The 5813-nt window shown below is 56.3% G+C and overlaps 1 pseudogene; it reads right to left on the bottom strand.

Moving 5' to 3' along the window:
* Positions 1-2084: 2084 nt before the first annotated feature.
* LOC119251230 (class I histocompatibility antigen, Gogo-OKO alpha chain-like) lies at positions 2085-5193 on the bottom strand (annotated as a pseudogene).
* Positions 5194-5813: the final 620 nt, after the last annotated feature.

Genomic DNA, 5813 nt, shown 5'->3' with positions numbered 1-5813 from the left:
GCAGACCAGAGCTGGGATATGGGGATGGAGCCATTGCAGAGAATCACTGCTCCTGACAAATCAGCCTAGTCACACCATAGAAGTGATTAAAGATAGATAACAATTGCACAGGGGAATGAAGCCCTCCCAACTAGAACACTAAACCAGTGCACTGTGGGAAGACTCAGCTCTGCTCCCAAGACAGCCGCCTGGGACCTGCAGGCTTCTGCTAACACACCTGCCCACTCCAGGTGCAGCTCATCCTGCCTGCTTGTGTCTGCACAAGCATCTTCTTTCCGTGTGTGTTTGTGTGTGTGTGCATACACACACGAGCCACTTAAAGGGGGACTCTAGAGAAACTTCTCAGAGGTGACCCAAGAACCCCCATCTGTGACCCCAACACCTCTCCAAAACATCACTCCTCACCAGTGTCAATGTTATAAAAACAAGGAAAGTCTGAGAAACTGCCTTCTAGGCAAACTGGATGGGATTAGGGAGCATAAAATGCACATTAGCAAAAACTAATGAAAGCATGGTGTTTAGTAATTATGTCCACATTGCTATATTAGTTGTAAAAAAAACAAAATTTACTCATGTAGGATGTTAACACTGAAAATGGGATAAACAAGACTTGTGTGGGATAAACAAGACCTGTACTACCTATGCAACTTTTCTGTAAGTCTAACAGTATTCTTTAAATGTTATTTTTTAAATGCCCTCAATATTTAATAGGTTGGAGAAGGAAATTTTTTTCAACTTTCCCGTTTTCCCAGCTATCGTTATCCTGGGGCTGGAGTAGGGATTCTGAGGGGGCGGGGGGGATTGGAAACATCACAGCCAGGGCAGGCTCCGGAGTCTCCTCTCCTCTGAGCCCTGCTTCTCTGACTCCTCACAGAGCATCTCACCCCAGGACACCGCCCTCCAGGACCCCCAACTCTGCCCACCTCAGCCCCCGCCCCGTCCTGGCGGCTCCACCAGAATCCGGAGCAGCGCGGCAGCGCCCCCGTGTGGCCACAGGGCTGAGCACAGGAGCCCAGAGCCGCCCTTTCTCCTGCTCAGCCAGGCCCTCCCCAGGCTCCCTGGGCTCCCAGCGGCAGGACAGGGATCTGCACACAAGGGGGCGCCCAAGTCCAGGGTCAGGTCAGAAGTCCTCCAACTTTCTTCCTAGTGAGTCCTATGGACTAAGGATAGAACCAGGTTTCCAGCTGATTCCCAGATTATGGGAAGATCCTCCAAATATTCCTTGAGTCTTGGAATGGAGCCTTTGACTCTAGAGTCTGTAATTTGTTTCTGCTCCCAGGGGTGAAAGCACCTCCTCCTGGGAATCAAACTTCAATTTCCCCAGGAGCCTAGGACCTCACCCAGGTAAAGGACAAGTTTTCTAGAAAAAGACAAGGCCCGTGAGCTGACCATTGAGCCATGTCTTGCAGCAGGAGGCAGTGGAAATGATCCAACTGGGGAAGAGCTGGAGGTGGTATGTGGGTGGATTATTGGTGGGAGCACCACACCTAAGGGTAATAATATCTATAGAAAGATGACCCACTATGTAAGAAAATAAATAAATATATATTTTAAAGTTCACCATCCTTGAATGAGGGACGGACAAGGAGAGGAGGGTTGAGAAGAGCCCCCAGGGCATGGCTAGGAAGACGGGGAGGCTCCTGGAAATGGAGCAGAGGATGAAAATGGGGACTAGGGGATGGGGCCCAAAAGGAGTGGTGGGGGCACCAGAGAGGATGGGGCCAGGACAGGGCAGCATTGGGGACACTGCCGGGAGAAGGTCTGTGTGGGTGACACGGGCTCTGGCTGGGGGCTGGGAGAGTCTCTGTTTTCTCCTGGTAGAACTGCAGAGGGGTTGACTCTATAACTGACAAGTAAATTACTCGTTTTGGGCCTTTTCCTGTCCGTGCAGGGCTGGTGTGACTCAAACACACATACTCAGGCTGATGAAGGAAAGATGTTTGGAGGAGGCCCCCATTTCCTGAGCCAGAACATCATCCTCAACTCCCCAATGTTAGGAGCCAAGAGGAGGGCAGAGCAAGGCCTGTGCTGCCCTGGAGGACCAGCCCTGGGGGCTGATTCTGGGGCTCCAGGGCCCCACTCCCTGTAGGCTGTCAGAGTCAGGCCTGCTCACACCTCCAGGCTGCTGACAGCCCCTCTGTGCCGTGACCCTGCAGACACTGCTCTGGAGATAGTGTGAAAAAAATAAAAGCAAACAGCAAAATTAAATGGAATCTGAAAACAATAGGAATAATTTTATTCCATCAGATTTATTTTGAAGGACACTTTAGGGGCTGAGAGACACATCAGAGCCTTGGGTACTGTCATTGCCTGGGGGAGAACAAAAACAGAAACTGGTCAGAGAGGAGATCACAGGAGGGACTGATGGGGGTGACTCTCCCATTAAATACATCTACACTGTCCCCAGGGGCTCAGGGATCCAATCCCTGATCCACACTGACCTGCAGCCTGAGTGTAGATTCCTTCTTTTCCACCTGTGGGAAGAGACATCATGTGAGACCAGGGAGGAGTCAGGTCAGAAGCCTAAAGGAATCTTCTAATCCTGCACCGCAAGGAAGTTTCCAGAACTGTGAGTAAAGACCCAGGTCAGGACTGGGAAAAACGGAGAAAGGAGGTGAGGGTGTCTGGACCAAATGCCCTCTGGACAACACACGTGTGTGGATGGTATATCCCATTAACCAGGCAGGGCAAGTTCTCCCTGGGACTTGAAAGCCCTCAGTGGACAAGATTCCCCCACTCCCTTCCCTACCTGAGCACTTCTTCCTCCACATCACAGCTGCAGCCACCGCAGCTCCAGTGAGCACAGCTCCAAGGAGAACCAGGCCAGCAATGATGCCCACGGTGGGGATGGAGGACTGAGGAGGGGGCACTGGAAGGGAAGGGAGAGTGAGACCCTGAGCCCCTGGTCTCATCCTGAGCCACTAGAGGTTTCCCAGAAGGGGTCCTGTTTCCTCCAAGCAGAAGCTCAGTGCCCATGTTCCCTCCTTACCCCATCTCAGGACTCTGGGCTCCAGCAGCCCCTCATGCTGCACGTGGCACGTGTATCTCTGCTCCTCTCCAGAAGGCACCACCACAGCCGCCCACTTCTGGAAGGTTCCATCTCCCCCCAGGCCTGGTCTCCACCAGCTCCATCTCCTGGGTCAGGTCCTCCCCTTCTCACTGCCAGGTCAGGGTGATGTCCCCAGGATAGAAGTCCAGGGCCCAGCACCTCAGGGTGACGTCATGCTCAGAGGTGGGGTGGTGGGTCACATGTGTCTTTGGGGGATCTGAGGGGGTAAATCAGAAAATTCACATTTTGGGTTTCCTCCATGGACAATGAGGTATCCTCATGTGACCATCCTCGGAATGGACAGGACAACTAGTTTGGAAGGAAGAAACATAAAATGTAAAAAGCAGGGTAATGGCAGGGATCTATGAGATTCCTTATTTCTTAGAAAGTTCTAGAACCAGGATAAAAGCCCAGGCTAGGATCATGCAGGTCTCTAAGGAGTGGAACACAGACTTTATTTCCCACGAGGGGGTGGGGGGAGGTGAATGACACAGAAAAGCAGGAATCACATAACTGAAAATGTTCTCAGACCAGAAACAAGACAGAGAGAGAAACTGGTGGTTCTCAAACAGGCCCCTGGTCAAAAGGACCCGGTGACGCGTGATGTCAGGGACTGTCTGTCTTTCTCAGGAGAGACGGGATCCCTTCACTGTCCTTCAGGAGAAGCCGGAGTCTCTGGGAGTCTCTCTGGTGCAGAACATGAAGCCCAGGGGAGTCCCCCTCTCGGGACTAGAGAGAGGACTCATTTCCCGCAGTGACTCCAGGCAGGGGGGGACCAGGAGGCCTCCAGGCCCGTCTTACCCGTGCGCTGCAGAGTCTCCTTCCCGTACTCCAGGCATGTGCGCAGCCACCCAAGCACCTGCCCTCCGCATAGTTCCTGAATTTCTCTGCCTCACCCCGGGCCTCCCACTCGCGCCGGGTGATCTGAGCGGCCGTGTCCACCGCGGTCCAGGAGCGCAGGTCCCCGTTCAGGGCCAGGAAACCGGCGCCTTTGTAATAGAGCTGATTGTACCCGCGGAGGAGGCGCCCATCGGGCCCCACTTCTCAGCCAAACATCCCCTGGAGGGTGTGAGAGCCTGTCCCAGGCCCGTGTCACCCCGTGATCACCCCGTGGTCACCCCGACCTCCCGCCCCCCGCCGGGAATAAACTAAACAGAATGAAACGGGGTGAAAGTCCCGCGGGCTGTTCCCGGGCAGGATGCAGAGAAGCCTGGAGGGGGAGACCCTGAGCGACCCCCCGTCCGTGGGGATGGGGGTGCTGACCCGGCCCGGACCCGCGCCAGCTCACCGGTCTCGCTCTGGTTGTAGAGGCCGCGCAGGGCGTCCAGCTGCGCTCGGGACTACAGTGTGCGCTCCCTTAGGATCCGCGTCTCCGTGTCCCACTGCGCCTTCCCCAGCTGCCCCGCCCAGGGCGCCCGCGGCTCCGCGCTCTGACCCAGGGAGTCGCTGTCGAACCTCCCGACCTGCGTGTCGTCCACGTAGCCCACCGAGATGAAGCGGGGCTCCCCGAGGCCGGGCCGGGACATCGCGGTGTGGAAAAACCTCATGGAGTGGGGGCCTGGGGCGGGAGGGGAGACCCGGGCTATTCTTCTCCCCTTCGGGGGCTCGAGTCCCAGGGGGCGCCCACGAGACAGAAAGCGGGTGAAAGACGAATGAGACCGAAAAGCGGCTGCGGGACGAAAATGGCCGGGACTCGGGGGGCCAGAGGAGGCTGGGGTCTCGGGGGACGGAAAGGGCCCAGGACGGGGCGGGGCCGAGGTGGGGGGACAACTAGGGCGGCGGCGAGGTCGCGCCTTTCCCACGCCCGCCCGCGCCCTCGCTCCCGCCTCTGGGAGCGCCCTGTCCCCTCCCGACCCGCACTCACCCGCCCGGGTCTCCCTCGGGGCCGCGGCCCCCGCGAGCAGGAGCAGGAGGGCTGCGCCCCCCATCCCCCAGGACGCGCCTCCACCCGGGCTGGGGAGACGGAGTCCCGGCGGGCGGGCGAGGGCTTTGGAACGGGAGCCGCGGGGCTGCTGATTGGCTGCTCTGGAGACCTCCAGGCAATGGGGAGTGAGCCCTGGGGTGACTCACCAGTATCCAGGAAGGAGGACCCGCCCAGGTTGTGAGAAGTGAAACTGGGGAGTCGGGGAGTCCCCAACAGTCACCTTCCAGCCCCAGACAGCGCCCTGGGGACTGAGACCTTGAGAGCCACACCCCGAGACCCTCCTCTCCTGCACCAAGACACTGTTGCCTCCCTGAATCCAGGCCCAGGAATTGGGTCAGCGATTCTCAAACATTTTTCTTTCAGGATGTCTCTACAGTCTCATAAATCACTACGGATCCCATGTATAATTTTTTTACGTGGGTTATAGCTTTAAATATTTACTTTACTAGAATAAAACCTTTCAAAAGATGTTATTATGCTGGGAGCCATGCTACTCCTGTCGTCTTGTTATAGGGCAGCCCGGATACAAAACGGGGTGCCTGACTGTGGGTCCTTACCCGCGCGATTAAAAGGACTTATCAATACTCTACTGCAGGTGAAAGGTCCATGCAGGAGGCCAGAATGCAGGAGCCAACCAGGAAGCCCACCTGGGGGGCAGGAATGGGAATACCTGCCTGGAGGATTCAGGCAATGAGCCTCCCCCCTCCCCCTAGGAGTTTCCTCTCAGACAAAGAACCTCTACCTGCCCTACAAACTTTTCCTGCCATAGGAGCCCAACTACCCACCTGACCTCTCCTCACCCTGCTTCCCCCTAACAACTTGCGCGACTCCACTGACCCC

The sequence above is a fragment of the Talpa occidentalis genome, unplaced genomic scaffold (assembly GCF_014898055.3).
Source record: "Talpa occidentalis isolate TD23 unplaced genomic scaffold, MPIMG_talOcc4v2.1 talOcc4.2, whole genome shotgun sequence".
NCBI lineage: Eukaryota > Metazoa > Chordata > Mammalia > Eulipotyphla > Talpidae > Talpa > Talpa occidentalis.
This window is presented reverse-complemented; position numbering and strand designations above follow the sequence as displayed.